Genomic DNA, 17,669 nt, shown 5'->3' with positions numbered 1-17,669 from the left:
TTAATTCAACTGTTAATATTTTTTAAAGCTTAGAAAAGGATGGCAAACAAAACATCTTCTTTATTGCATTATAATTAACCTAAATGATTAAAAATTCATAGCCCAAAAATAAAAAACAAGTTGCAAAAGACAATTTGGTCTTTATCAAAATCAAACTCACGCGTGGTTACTATTATTTTACATTAATATGGATCTATGGTGGAATCTACATATATATATATGTATATGTATATCATCTTCAACCACTTGATCAAAAAGAACATCAATAATATATAGTTAAAAGTCTTATAGTTTGTTTAATTATCTAAAACTCTTTATCTTTTGTTTTATTAATAGATTAAAACTGTTGGTAAAAGAAAGTTATGATCATAAAACAATTAAGATTTTTTTTTCTGGAGAAACCTAGCTGCCCTATAAGAAACCTACGATGCGCACCCATCTTTTTTTGTACCTTAAATCTTTGAGTTAATTACACATTGTACCCGAATTACAGTAAAATAGTTATAAATTAATACCTAAAGAAAAAAAATTATATAATTTACACTATAAACTTTTAAATAATACATCATTTTAAATTTTAAACTCAAATTCTAACCTTATCTAACTCATTAACATCTCATTTAACTAATATAATTGCATCATTTATTCAAAAATATATAAATGTTATGTGAAGTTTTTACGTGGATGTCACGTGATAGCAATTGCTCAATCTTCATCAATAGGTTTTTGTCCGGGTGAAAATTGTTTTTTTTTCAATTGGTATTTAAAAGAATATTGATATATAATTCCATGTTGTGTACAAATGAGATAGCATTATTGGTCAAATGCCATATATATTTGTTCAAGATGGAAATTATATATACATTTTTAGGTATCAATTTGTATATTTAATCGAAATTTAAGTATAAATTAAGTCTTTTATCTTTTTGATATAAGGTCAATCATCTCGTCACTTTTCGGTGCATGCCAACGAAAACCTTATGCATAATTAGCTTTATCTAAACTGAAAATATTATGCACAACCAATGAACATGTATGATCCAGCATATTAGGTATTTGCTTCCATCATCTCATTATTTAGTTTTATCCCAAAGCAACAAAAGGTTTTCTTAGAGTCGTGGCTTGATCAAGGCATATAATTTTTAATGTCAAAAGTTTCCGTACATCTTTGGAATTTTATAACGTTCATCTTTACGTAATGCAAAGATCAGCAGCCGACTATTTATGGCAAGGAAGATAAATATAGAAACCTAAATGTAGACCTAAAACTCTTAAATATGATAGACAAAACTTATATGAAATTTTATAGGTAAAGTTCATTAAATTTTTTATTAGAAATGAATTGATGAAAACTTTAATAAAAAATTTAAACTTATAGATTGATAAAGTTTGATGTGAAAATTAATAATATGTAAAAAAATTATTAAAAATATTATTTATAATTAAAATTTGATCGATATTTATTTAATAGTAAAAATTTTGTAATATTTTTACTAAAAATATCTATTTAATAAATATATCAAAATTTATTAAATTTTTTTTCAAATTTTGTACGCTTGATTTACGTGATGAGATCTTTTAATCTATCAATTTTGATTTTTGATTTTAGTTTTTATTTACTAATTACTAATAAGGAACTTTACGACTTTTACCTATGAAAGTTCATGTAAGTCTTTTCCTAGCACAATATAAAAACGATATAAATAAAAGACATGAATATGGTTTGTTTAAAATTTTATCAAAAACCATAAATATATTTAACAAAATAAAAAAATATATATTTCATATTTCATGTTGACATGAATTGTAACATGTAATTTTAGTGTAAACACAACATGAAAACACGAATTATCAATATTTTACATGATACGATTACACGAATTGTCAGGTTTACGTAAATGTAAAATTTAAGGGATACAAATAGAAATTTCTTGGAATTGAAATTTTCATATTAATAAATTTGAAATTTAGTTCTAATAGCTCATTTATCTTTTTAAAAAAATGGATTTCACAAGGCCAAGATTTGATCTTAGCATTTGTAAATTTTTTCTTAGTACTTATAAATTTTTTTTCTTCAATTCTCTTTAGAGTTGGGTTTTCTTTGTACAAAATAAATGTTCATATTAGTTTTTTTTTTTACCACAATTTTTTCACATTAGTTAAAACGAAAGAAGAAAAATACATGTTATATAGAAGATTAGAATTAAGATGAAGTCTTTAAGTTTCAAAAGGAAGATTGTTTATGTAAGTAGAGATAGGCGTCCATGTACCAAGTTTACCAACCTCTTTTTTTACAAAGACAAGCTCAATCTAGCATGCCTTTTTTTAGAGATCTAGCAACCTATTTACATATATTATTTTTATTTATAAACTAAGCAATATTATTTTACGTTAATATTTTAATATTTTAAAAATATATATATATATATATGAATTAAAATAAATAAAATATATTATTTATTAAATAAATATTCTAATTAAACTATGCTCAAGCCTAAACATCATGTCAAAGGTCAATTTCAATCAAGTCGATGTTAGAAAAATTTGAGAAAATAAAAATAACAAGAAAGAAGAAATATGGTTTTGAGATGAGAAAAACACTATCTTAAAGGCAATTATGCGTGTAAGATACAATAAAACTTTAAAACTCTCCAAATCATAATTAATGAAATTGGTTATTAAAAAAATCTATTTATAATAAATGAATAGTCAAAAATTTCTATTCAAAAAATTACAACAATCTGAATAGTTACGTTTTTCTATTCAAACAAACTTATTCAAAATAAAAATAATATTATTTTATTTTATTCCAAAAATTTAATAAATAAAAGATTAAAAAATAAATTTATTTACTAAACAAGTCCAAGTGCCCCATCTTTTACTTTTAAAATTGTTTGGCCCACTAAAAAAATTCATAACAAGCCCAAATGACTTGACCACTCTAACACTTAACTCAATTACTTAAATAACACAAATAGTCTTTTTTAAACTAAATACAAATGATCTTTCAATTTAATGTAAGATACACTATATTTTTAACTACTAACAATCCCTCATTAGTTTAGATTGTTGATGCTTAATCTTTAACTTTTCACACAAATAAATATTATGAATACAAGAAAGTGTCTTTCGATTTAAATTTTTAATTAACATATATATCTTAGAATTTTAACGAAGTTGATAGTATCCGTAGATTAAACCTCAACACCTAGTGTTAAATTTGAAAATATAATATAATACTTAATCTTTTGTTAGAGGTTTATAACTGCTTTAGCACTGTTATGGCCACATGTTTATCCTAATTTATAAACATTTGCAAGAAAGTTTCCAATTTTCTTGTTAAAGCGGCACCATTTCAATGTTTATAGGTAAAGTTTCTTATTTATTTCTCCATTGCTATAGATATTTAATTATAGACTCCGTTAAGAGTTTAATCTCAACTCAATTTATGCAATGGTTTACACAAATATTCCAAATATTTAAAATGGATTGACTAGTGTTTATGGATACATAATAATAACTTGTTGGCATCTATAAAACTTTGTAATTAGAAATTACTAATTCAAAGCTAAGTTCCCATTATTGGTATCTGAAAGGAATTTTAAACCCATTCTACTTGTGGTGCTTCATACCAAATTTCTAGATAGCATCTTGGTAAGAGGATTTGCTAAGTTGTTACCAAACTTAACATATATTATGATAATTATCTTTTTTTTTTTTTATCAATTCTCTAATATAGTTGTTTTCTTAAACTAATATGTCTAGATTTTTCATTATAAATTTTACTATAAACTCTAGACATAATAGGTTCACTATCATAGTATAAGAATATGGCTGTCATTGGTTGTGGCCATAACTTTATATCCATTAACAAATTTTTTAGCCGTTCTATTCTTTTGCCTACTGCAGCTAAAGCTATAAATTCAAATTTCATTATTGAATGTGAAATATAAGTTTGTTTCTTGGATACCAACTAATTTGATCACCTCAAAGAGTAAACATCCAACCTGAAGTGGATTTATTATCACTTATACTAATAATCTAACTTGAATTCAAATATCTTTCCAAAACTACTTGATATTTTGAATAAAATAAACCAAAATCTTTAGTTCTTTTGAGATAACAAACAATTCTTCTTATGGCTTTCTAATGACTTATACTAGGCTTGCTTGTATGTCTTGATAACTTGCAAACAACAAAAGCTATATTTGGCCTAGTACAATGGATATCATACATAATACTTTCAATAGCACTAGCATATTCAAGTTGTGCAATACATGATCTTGATTTTTTGTTAACTTTATATTTGTATCATATAGAGTATTACTTTTTTTTTTTTTTATATTAAGATACTTAAACTTATTAAGTAGTTTCTCAACATAATGATTTTGATTAAGTACAAAACTTTTGTTATGTCTCTTAACTTTAATTCCTAAAATAGTATCAACTTCATTTAAATATTTCATTTTAAAATTATAAATTGAATACCTTTTGGTTTCATTTATGCCAATCATATTAATAGTAAAAATTAACATATCATCCACATAGAGACATATTATAACTCCACATTCTTTAGTAAAATTTGAGTAAATGCACTTATACGCTCCATTATGTTTAAAATTATTGGCTAATATGGTTGAATTAAAATTTTCATGCCATTGTTTAAGAGCTTGCTTTAGCCCATAAGATGACTTAATTAATTTACAGACTTTATTTTCATTGCTAGGAAGAATAAAACCTTCTACTTGTTTCATGTATACTTTTTCCTTTAAGTCACAATTTAAAAAGGCCATCTTAACATCCATTTGATGCTCATGTAATTTATAAATGGAAGCCAAGGCTATAAGAACTCTAATGGATGTTATTTTAGCTACTGAAGCATATGTATCAAAATAATCGATGCCTTCCTTTTGTTTAAAACTTTTTGCAACTAATTTTGCTTTAAAGGTTTGTATAGAATTTTTTTTATTATATTTCCTTTTAAACACCCATTTACATCTTATAGGTTTAGAGCATGGAGGTAAATCTATCAAGACCCATGTGTTGTTGGACATAATTGAGTTTATTTCATTATTAATAGCGTTTTTCCAAAATGTAATATCTCATGAAGTCATAGATTCATTAAATGTTTTAGGGTTTTCTTTTACATTTAGTATAATTAGTATTTTATTAAGCACTTTGGTTCTATTTTCATCTACTAAAAAGATAATAAAATTTGAAAAAATAAATCAAAATGCAAAAAAATTCTTTTTTTTTTAGTTCTTTAGCCATTTCTAAGTTCAACAGAATCATTACTTTTTTTTTTATTTTATTTTCAGTTGTATGAATCATTTTAATTTGTTTCTCTATATCAATTTCAGTATTATATATAAACTTATTTTTGAAAAATTCTACATGAATAGATTCAACATTAGTATTTAAATCAAGAAATCTATATGCTTTTGAATTATGTGCAATACAAACAAAAATGCTTTTAATGCCTCTAGGTCCTATTTTTAATTTATGAGGAATAGGTACTTTATAAAAGGCAATTCACCCCCATACCTTAAAATAATCCAAATTTGGTTTTCTACCATGATTCCAAAGTTCATAAAGTGTTTTTAAGAATTTCTTTTAAATAATTCTATTATGTATATGGTATGCTATTAGAAGTGTTTCTTCTCAAAGATTTAGAGGTAATTTAGCATTTAACAACATACTATTTATCATATAAACAAAGGTTCTATTTTTTCTTTCAGCTAAACCATTTTGTTGAGGTGCATACAAAGTTATCTTTTGATGAATAATTTCATTATCTTCATAAAAAAAAGAAAACGAATTTGGAAAATATTCCCTACCTCTATCAGTTTGAAGAATTTTGATTTTGTTTCTCCTTTTGATTTTCAACAACTGATTTATATTCTTTAAATTTATCAAAAGTTTCATCTTTTGTTCTCATTAGATGCATAAAAGTATAACGAGAACTATCATTTATCGATAATTTAAATGTCATAATCTAACATGCCATAAAAAAGAAAAATGCTAAATAATATAAGAAGAAACATTATATATTTCATTAATAATTAGTTTAAACATACCATAATTGGAATATCCTTTTCCAATGAATCAGAATTTAGTACAATCTTAAAGCTTTTCTTACATAATAGATTTGTAGATACAAGGTTCCTTTTAATCTTAGTAACATGAAAAACATTAAGTAAAGTTAATTTCTGTCATGAGATGAATTTCAATTCAGTTGCTCCTTTTCTAATCACTTTAGCAAGAACATGATTTCCCATAAGTATATTTTTGGGGCCTTGTATTCTTCATAAGTCTTAACTGCTCTTTATTGGTGCAAACATGAATTGTTTTATAGAATCTAGCCACCAATTAGATGACTTATTTGCAGTAGCCATATGAACTTCGATGATCATTCTAATCTGCATGTTAGTCACCATTGTAACAAGTTCCTTGATTTCTTACTCAATGAAATTTACCTTGTTTTTAGAGCTAGAACCAATCTTACTTTCAACACTTTTAAATCTCAATCTTTAATAAAATTTCCTTTCTTTCCACAATGAAAACACATTTTATTCTTGTTAAATTTGGATGAATATTTTCTTTTTGACTTTAAAATTGTTTTGAGTTTTTACAAAAGACTTGTAAGGTTTTTCAAATTTTGTTCATTCACATAGTTCACATAGGAACCTTCAAGGAAAAATGCATCTTTTCCATGATTTTTAGCTTCAACCTGTAAATGAGTACTAAATCCTTCAGTAGTGAAAGTATCTGTTAAATGTAAAATTTTTTTCATATATCTATTCTAAGAAGAAGGAAGTTTTGACAAAATATCTTCAATTTAAAGTGAATTAAGAATTTTAATTTCTAACTCACTTAACTTAAAAGCCATTTTGTAACTCGTGCACTTGTGTTCAAGAGTAGTCCAAATTTCTTTTGGTGTTTTCAAATTTTTGTATAAGTCATATAGATGATCAGATAGTGAATTCAAAATGTAACATCAACAAACTAGTTCGTTTTCTTCATGTTTGCTTCTTGTTGCCTTAACAGCATCAGTTTTCAAGAGTTGGTTCTAGAATTGGTTTCAAATTTGAATCAAGTACATAAAGCATTTTCAATGCAGTTAATAAGAAAATCATTTTTCCCTTCCACTTAGTGTAGTTCGATCCATTGAAATGATTGAGTTTGATTAAATCTTGGTTTTGAAAATGAACCTTTATACTTGATTCCAAATCAATATCAGTAGGGGTGACAGTAGATGTAGTAGCCATAATAATTGCCTTTAAATTGTTAAAAATTTTTAAAAAAATAGAAATAATAAGAAAGATAAAATATGGCTTTGATGTATAAAGAGTACTATCTTAAAAGACAATTATGTCTATAGGATACAATAAAATCTTAAAATTCTCTAAATTAAAATCAATGAAATTGATCATATAAAAAGATACATTTATAATAAACGAATACTCACAAGTTTCTATTCAAAATATTATGATAATTTGTATAGTCACATTTTTATGTTCAAACAAGCTTATTTAGAATAAAAATAATATTATTTTATTTTATTTCAAAATTTTAATAAGTAAAAAATTAAAAAATAAATTTATTTACTAAACAAACCTAAATGTCTCATCTTTGACTTTTAAAATTTTTTGACCCACTAAAAAATTTTCTAACAAGCCTAAATGACTTAGCCTACTTTACTGCTTAGCTCAATTACTTAAACAACACAAGTAATAATCTCTTTTAAATTACATACAAATGATTTTTTTTTATTTAATATAAGATAAATCATATTCTAAACTATCAATAATCAAGCCTATAAGCATGGTCGGATACCTTGATTGTGGACACGTCTAAGATCAACAACATATTGTTTATGGCATAGTAGAAAAAGATAAACATCTAAATGCATAGTTTAAGGGAAATAAAAAATTTGAAGACAATTTTTCATATGAATTAAAAAAAAATCTCAAGTAGACATTAAGTTTTTAAATTAAAAAAAAAAAAAACTGAATTGTGAAAATAAAGAGGACCCTATCTACAACCACCTACGCCACATACAGGAGCCAAGCCATGTATATGAAGGGAATGTTAAATAGTAAATTCAATTGAAAAGAAAGCTCAATTATTATATTAAGTGGAGTTGGATGCTGTGATAAAGAAAGTATATCATATATAATTATTATATTATACTAAATTAGTTATAATTTAAAATTATATGAAAATTATTAAAATTTTATAAAATTTTATACGGAATTTACATTTATATGCGATAGATTTCTCATAATTTTTTTAATTAAATAATTATAAGATTATAATAAAAAATTGTAAAGAAAACATTCCATGCTATAAGAGTGTTTGAAATTTTGGAGGGTGAGATAGCCCTACTTGCCCCTATATATATATACATGAGTATGATTATCTCTTTCATTTTGTGGCCAGAGGCTTGGTTGGGGGCAAGTAGGGGCAGAAAATAATTCTTTTAGGTTCTTACGTTGATGTTTTATTAAAATAATTAAAGTATCTAGTTGCTTTCAGAGTACAATTGGTCAGGTAAACTAGAGTTGGAGTAGATAACGATGAGTTTTGCATTTGATTTGATTAATGTAAATGCTTGGAAAAATTAATATATTCTACTAATTAAGGAAAGTATAACAAAAAGATGCTTATTAGTATCTACTACTAAGAATGGAAAGTAGCATCATTCTCATTTCTATATTAAATTGGTTTATATTGCTCAAATGAACATTCCAACCCTCATCTTTCAAATAATTAACACACTACTAATACTAATTAAATCTTTGAAAAGAAACAAAAAGATAAGACTGTGTGCAATATTATATAGCAATAATATGTATAGGTTCTTTATAAAATTCTCGATTTGATTTTCATTTTGAACCAATCGTTTGTTTAAACATCTTATATTTCATGTAGTAATTTTTAACTGTTAGGTTTAAATCGAGTTTTTAGATCATACTCAATCTAGAGTCAAGATTGTTGCCTTTGCTAATGGATAAAAAACACTTTTTTTTTTTTAATATTTGAAATTGTTGAAATATAAAGTAAATCAAATGAATCCAAATTCATTAATACATTTATATAAACATTATCGATACCCAAAAAACATTTTTTTAAAAAAAAATATTTGAAACAAAGAGATTCCATGTCAACTTTTTGAGAAGAGATAAATTTATTTTTTTATATTTAACAAGTTGATCACGTATAGAATGAAACCAGTTTTTTTTTTTTTTTTTTGTTACAATTCAATGGCTTTTAAATACGTGGTTTAGATGTCTTAATAAATTGGCTAAGCAGATTAGGTAATGGAGCCAAGGGATAAGCCCCCTTGAGACCCACCCAATCAGATGAAAAAAGACTTGATGTGTGTGTAGAGTTGGAAAATGACAGAAAATGCAATTAATCAGTCAATTTAGCCGGTTGCGTTATCGGTCATCGCACTTAAAAAAGTTAAAAGCAGAAGTTGTAGATATTTTTATTAAAATTTGAGGCAGGTAATCTACGTAGGTTTCGTTCCTTACATGACTTCTACATTAAATTGACTTTTCACACTATTTGTTTGTCTTGCATATATTTCTTACTGTTTAATATTTTGTGTAATAATTATAAAAAATTTTCTCAGTGCATTTGTGCGTAATAGGAATATAGATTTCATTAATTATGTATCGAATTAATTAAATTAAAAATTTTTATTTTTATTAATCAAATTAAATTTATTAGTCTTGAAATTTTAACTTATCAATGAATTTTTTAATTAATCAAATAATAAAATAAATTTAAATTGAATTATATTTTAAATTTCTAAATTTTTTATATTTGAAATAAAATAAATAAATTATGTAACAAAATGTTTAAATATCAAAATATTAACTAAAAAATCCAACAACTTATAAAATAAAATTGTTCTTTTCATATATTTTTAATTTTATTTTTGAGTTTCTTATATTTTGTTTGAAACTTCGATTAATTCGATTTGATAATTGATTAAATAAAAGTAAATAATTTTTTAAATGACCGATCAATATTAATTAGAAATTCTATTAATTAATTGAATTAAATTTGATTAAAATCAAAATATGAACACTTTAAAATGCTGCTCAAATGGTAAAAATGGGATGGGTTCGTGTTAGAGTTACTAAGTTTCGAATGGTAGTATATATATATATATATATATATATATATATATATATATATATATATATATATATATATATATATATTTCGTTTTACAAATCGAATGGTATTTCTTCTTGTACCAAAAAAATAAATTGCAAACTTCACTTGTTATAGAAAACGAGATGAAATTTGTTCTCTTAGGTTGCTTAATTTTGTAGTAAACATATAAACATTGAATTATACTTATTGATGACCGGGAAAAGAAAAGAGTTAACGGACGGTTGGTTGGGATCACTTTCCCCTAAATTTTTTTTTTCGAAACTTAATTTTTTGTTATCCAATTTTTTAGTTTGGTTTAAAAACTTTCTTTCATTTAAGGAATCTTATAATTCCAACAATTTCAAAAATGAAAAAAAAGTAATGGAATAAAAAACTCTATTCTTTTTAGGTATTTTTAGATTATGAAGAAAAAGTAAATTTTTATCCCATTTGTCTTAACTTAATTGCATTTTAAAATTATATAAATAACGTTATTTACCTTAAAAATATAATAATTTTATATGTTTCTTTTTATTCAATCTTTAGAATTCAACAAAAATAGTGTTTTCAAGATAAAAATACAGTCTTTGTTGAAAATATAAAATAAATTTACTTTTCAAAATTTAACAAAAACAACGTATTTAAAATAAAAAATGTAGCTTTTGTTAAAAATATGAAAAAAAATTCAAAGTTCTTAAATTTCAATGATGATAACTTTTTTAAGATAAAAATGTGATCTTTATTGAAAATATGAAAATATTTTATTATTACATATCTTATATGGGCAATAAAACCTAAAATTTTTACTTAAATAATTTAACAAAAATATTAAATAAATAATTTAACTCTATTTGTGTGTTGTCACAATACTGGTCCTAAGCCTGATTAAAGGAGAAAGGTTGCGATAGGTTGATAGCCAATGTAAAATATAGTCAAAACCATGATGAAAGACCAAAACACGAATTATTGTTGGGTCATTGCCTCTCAGCGACGCGCTACATTGGAGCCCAAATGTTGTGTTAAATATGCAAGGGTTGCTAGGTTGTCGTTCGAAAGTGACGTGCCACATTGTCGCTCGAGTGTGCTATCAAATAGGCAAAGGTTCTCATGTTTTGGTGGATGAACATGAGTAAAAAAGCTAGTCCATAAGGGTAAGTTACGCTTAGTTACTTGGAATATAGAATCATTAATTGGTAAGCTTGTAGAGATAGAAGATGCAATAGCTAGAAGAGAAATTAATATTATATGTTTCCAAGAAACTAAGTGGGTAAGGAAAAAAGCTAGAGAGATAAAAACATAAGGCTCTAAGCTTTGGTACATAGGAAAATATAATAGTAGAAATGGAGTAGGGATAATTATTGATAAGAATTCGAGGTATGATGTGGTTGAGATTAAAAGAAAAAGAGATAAAATTTTGCTTGTTAAACTTATTTTAGAAAAGGAAACTGTTAATGTCATTAGTGCTTAAACCCCACAAATGGGTTTGGATCAGGAGAGTAAGCAAAAATTTTGAGAAGATTTAAACGAGACAGTGTGAGCCATACCATATGGAAGACAATTGTTTATTGGAGTAGACATGAATGGTCACATAGGCAACGATGGTAATGACTTTGAGAGGGTATATGTGGGATATGGCTTTGGAGAAAAAAATAAAATCAGAGAGACTATCCTAGAGTTTGTTATTGCATTCGACCTAATGATAATAAACATGTGTTTTAGAAAAAAAGAATCAAACTTGGTGACATTTAGGAGTGGACCAAATGCTAGTCAAATTGATTTCTTTTTTATGAGGAAAAAAGATAAAAATAGTTGTAAGGATTGTTAGGTTAAACCATGTGAGAGTGTCGCCACACAACATAGATTGTTAGTACTCGATCTATTCCACCTAAGGGTGTTAAAGAAGAGACATCAGAGTCATGAACCACATATTAAGTGGTGGAACTTGAAGGGAAATGGCAATGTTTAGAGATAGACTAGTAAAAGCAATTGATTGGAAACCTGATGAAGATGTAAAAGTAATGTAGGAAAATATTATAGTCAGAATTCAAAGGGTTGCTAAAGAGACACTTGAGAAATCTAAGGGTAAGGCACCATTAGGAAATGAATCTTAGTGGTAGAATGAGGATGTGAAAAGGTAATTAAAGTTAAACGGGAGTGTTATAAAAATTTATGAAATGATATGGATGAAGAGAGTTATCATAAGTATAAGATAACAAAAAAGCAAACCAAAAAGGCTATTCAAGACTCAAATAATAGGATCTATGAAGAGTTATATAGAAAACTAGATACAAGAGTTAGAAAAAGAACTATTTAAAATTGATAAGATGAAGGATAATAAGAGTAGATATCTTAATGGCGTTAGCTTCAAAGGCAAGGACGAAAGAGTTTTAGTGAATGATGAAAAGATTAAAAAGAGATGAAATGGTTATTTTGATAATCTTTTTAATAACAGTTTTGAGCATGATATAGGAGGGTTGAACATACTTATCAAGATGTAAATAATGTGTTTAAGTATAATATTAAAAGCTACAAAGTTAAAGAGGCTTTGAGAAGGATAAGATTAAAGAAAGCTATAGGACTAGATGGAGTTCCAATTAAAGTCTAAAAATGCTTAGGTGAAATAAGGATAAAATGGTTGACAGATTTTTTTAACAAAATTTGGCATACCCAAAAGATGCCAAAAAAATGGAAGAAGAGCACTCTTGTACCTTTATACAAGAATAAAGGTGATGTACAAGATTGTTTGAACTATCGAGAAATAAAACTTATGAGTCACATTACGAAACTTTAGGAGAGAGTAATTGAATGTAGGTTATGATGTGAGGTCACTATTTTTAAAAAGCAATTTAAGTTTATGCTAGAATGCTTCACAATGGAGGTGATCCACTTTTTGAGTCTTTTATTTGAGGATTTTCAGGTGAGAAAAAAAGATTTACACATGGCATTTATCAACTTGGAGAAAGCATACAATAGAATTTTTCGAGAAGTATTTTAGTAGGCCTTAATGAAAAAATAAGTCCCTTTAAAGTACATCAACATAGCTAAGATATCTATGAAGTAGTGATAAAATATGTGAGGATAGTTAGAGGCATGACAGATAGCTTCCTTATTACTTTAAGATTACATCAAGGCTCAGCACTAAGTCTTTTTCTTTTTGCATTAGTTATGGACAAATTCACTAGATGTATCCAAGATAAGATGCCATGGTATATGTTATTTGTCGATAATATAATCTTAGTTGCTAAAACTTGTGATGCCCTAATACGAAAGTAGAATTATGGAGTACATTGGAATCGCTAGGTTTTAAATCGAATAGATCTAAAACTGAATATATGGAATGCAAATTTAGTAGTCACAAAAAAGTGACTACTAGTGTAATCAACTTGGATGTTGAGGGAGTGTCAAAGAGTAGCTAGTTTTGATACTTAGGATTACTTATTCAGAGTGATATTGAGATAAAAGTAAATATCAAACATAGGATTCAAGTAAGATGGGTGAAATGGCAAAGTGCGTTGGGTGTTTTATATGATCACAACATGCCTTTAAAGTTAAAAGTGAAGTTGTATAAAACAACTGTAAGGCTTGCCTTACTATATAGAACTAAGTGTTGAGCTATTAAGAAATAACATAAGAAGAAAATGAATGTAACGGAGATACAATTAGATGGATATGTGGTAAAACTAGAGAAGACAAAATTAGAAATAAAGAGATTCATGAAAAATTAGGTGTAGTCTGAATTGAAAAGAAGATGAAAGAGGGCCGTTTATAATGGTTTAAATATGTGAAACATAGGCCTAGCTATGCACCGATTAGGAGAATTGAGTCTCTAAGTCTAGGAGAGATCAAAACATCTAGAGATAGATCACGAAAGATATAAATGCAAGTAATGAAAAACGATATAATGGTTGAGGAATTAGATGAAAAAGTAGTTGTTGATAGAAATGAAGGATGCAAGAAGATTCAAACTACAACCTAACCTAGTTTTCTTATTTGGTTTTTCATATAACCACTCCCAGAGTATATGATATAAGGCTTAATGTGTTGTTATTGTATTAAATGAACAATTTACATGTTAAATAAATAAAAATTTAAATAAATCACTTGTTTATTCATGTGTCATGTGTAATTCACATGTTATGAAAGACATTATAATAAAAGATTTTATTAGATAATTTTACATTCCTCTAACTAAATGCAAAAATCTTACATTTTTTAAAATCAACAAAACTAAGGAATTACACATTTTCTTTTAAAATCACTTTCTCTTGGAATCACTTTTCCTTTCAAAATTTAAGAATTCACAAACCAATCAACCTCTATAGTTACTAAAGGGAGCATAAATTCGCTTTATAAATTCAAGTAACTTGACTTAATCTTGTATTTAAATAATTATTTGTAAATTCAAATAATTACATGCTCCAACCTTTTTTTTTTCATTTTACCTTTTCGTTTCTTTATCTCTTTTTTTTTTTTTAATTTGTTTTTGTTTACACTACTTTAATTGCATAATTTTCAATTTATCAAAAATTTCTTTTCTTCACATAATTTAAGGTTAAATGACAAACTTGTCAACAAATTACAAGTGGATATTGAAATTTATCATTGTACGTTGATTTCGTTCAAATTTATCACTATATATAATTTTATAATTTTTGGACCACACTTAATGGAAATGAAATATTCTGTTAAATATTTTATTAGTATATTTGAAATTAATTTTGAATAAAAATAAAAATATAATATGGATATTCAACACGTAAAAATGTACAATGTTCCACATTAGAAAATTTTATGAAATTTATTCTAAAATAAATGCACCAAATATTAAATTTAAAATATATATTTAAAAATAATTTTAATTTATAAAGTACTAAGAAGTGTGGTGAAAAATAGAAAATAAATAAATTAAATGAGAAGAAATAGCAAAAGAGAGAGCATTGGAGAAAGAAATATGATGGAGATTAATTAAATTTTTGCTAGCAACCAAAGTGATTACAACTCAATTGTTTAGAATATATAACTTAACAAAATTATAACTTATACGATGAATTATTCATTGTCCACAAAATATAACTTGAAGCGTAACCCCACTAACAAATGTTTTAATTCTAATATCCATCCTAATTCTTTCCCAATTTTTTTTCTCTCAATTTTCTTCTTGTTTAATTTCTCTATTTTTTTAAAAATTTTTTACCATACTTCTTTATACTTGATAAATTAAAATTAGTTTTTTTTAATTATTTTAAATTAAAATTTGTAAAATATTTATTTTATTATAAACTTAATAAATAATAAATAATAAATTTTTTATATTATGCCACATCTTGTGTACATTTTTATACGTTGAATATACACCTTATATTTTGATTTTATTCAAAATTAATTTTTAAGTATACTACCAAAATATTCTATTTTCATTAAGTGTGGTCCCAAAATCATAAAAACAAAAGTTTTGTGGGAAAATTCAATATCCACATATAGTATTGGAGCAAACTAGCCCTTTAACCCTTAATTTTTATGTGCAATTTTGTGATTAAATTAATTTACATGTCTATTGAATTACCTATGTCATATAAATAATTTTTTTCTTAAAAATTGACATTGATAAGTTAAAAGAATGTAGATTTAGATTGATAAATTTTTTTTTTATTTGAGGATGAAAGAGTTTGAATCTAACTCCTTGAAAGGAAGATATATGTACTTTAAAAAAAAAAAAAAGCAAATGTCACATTTATTTCATCAAAAGCTCGAACTACATTCAATTTGGATAACACTAAATAGTAGTACATGGCATTTAGGGATATCAATCTTATCTATACCCAATGAGAAATTCGATTTCTTACTTGAATATGAATGTGGATGCATATTGTATTATAGGTATAAGGATAAGGATGAGTATCATTTTAAATTTTTTTTAGGTATGTGGATAAGGATGGTAATATAGGACTAATCTTGTACTCAACCTACATATATATATTTATATATATTTAGTAAATAGATTTTTTAATTAAAAATATAAATTATTATTTTAGATTAATTAGAATTAATATATTTTTATTGAAAAAATGTATTAATATATATTTATAAAAAATTACATAAACATAAAAAATAAAAATAAAAAAGCTAAAAAATAATTTTTTAATTCTTTTTAAAAACTATGGGTATAAGGATTACCCATACCCATTAAGTACCCACAGGGATAAAGATAGAGATAGATTTGAAAGATCATTGGGTATAGGGATGAGGATAGGGATTGATATAATATAAAAATCTGGGGATGAAAATGGGGTATACCTTACCCTACCCTCCCCTCCCTAAACTCTACTCATTGACATCTCTAATGACACTTCTCTAACAAAACAAGATCCTCTTGTATTGATAATCTTCTTTAGCGAGTATTATGAGCTATATTGTTGCCTTTCCTTGCTATATGTTGAAAATTACACTCTTGGAAAAGTCTCATTTTCTCTCTAGCTTCACTAAAAATTACCATAAGAAGAGAAAGCCACTCTCTGCCATCTTTAGGCTCTTAGTAACATTCAATGCATCTCATTTCAATATGATTTTAGTAAACCCCATCTCAGTTGTAACACCACATGACTTGACTTTTATGGTCTTGGATTACTACTCCTACATCTCCTTTTCTACCGTGCAAGTCCAAGGCCCCATCAAAGGTGACCTTATAACATTTTTGTAGAAGAGGGTTTACCTAGAATTAGCTTGTAGGGTTTGCCTTACTTCCCTTTACTATGTTTGAGCTTACTCTATCTAATTTTTTTTATGAAGCTCATTATGTCATATGGGTTTCTTCGTCTTTCCTTATGCAACTCGCTATTTCTACCAATCCATATGACTTATAATGCTATCATGAAAACATGTAACTGTTGATTGTCTAGCCATTTAGTGCATTGTTTCAACCAGTTTGACACTCTTAAGATGTTATTACTCTTCAAAATCCATTGGAATTTTACATGTTGCTAGATTTCGATTACACTCTTATAGTTCTAAATGGCCTGTAGTTTAGTCTTTTCCTTTTTGCCGTATCTAAAGCAAATTTTGTTAACATTTAATGTCTTATTTTCTAAGTTTACCACCATTCCCAACATAGCATTGTACATTCTCTAAACTAAGACTTTGATCTTGTTAGGTACCTCAACTCTCCAAAGCCATTTCCACATGGTCATGGTGGAATCATCAACATTTTATGTATACTTTTCTAAATTGCATAGCACATTCTATCTGATCTTGATAGTATGTTTGCCTTTTTTATCTTAATGCCATACCTAGATGTTTGGGATTCCTATTCAACTTATTGGCATTAAAAATGTCATGTTTGCCTTCTTTTTTAAGGATAAAGAGGCTATAATTTCTCAATTTCACTATTGTCTGTGTACATTGATAAGCTCTTTAACTCATATGTCCAAGTTTTCTTTAGTGGTAGTGTTTGTATTCTAAGAGGGTGTACTTATGGTAGCCATTTATCAATCCATATCTTG

This window comes from Durio zibethinus, chromosome 11 (assembly GCF_047325235.1).
Source record: "Durio zibethinus cultivar Kanyao isolate XHJ-2024 chromosome 11, ASM4732523v1, whole genome shotgun sequence".
NCBI classification, from domain to species: domain Eukaryota; kingdom Viridiplantae; phylum Streptophyta; class Magnoliopsida; order Malvales; family Malvaceae; genus Durio; species Durio zibethinus.
The sequence above is the reverse complement of the archived record's forward strand: the minus strand, read 5'-3'. Positions refer to the sequence as shown.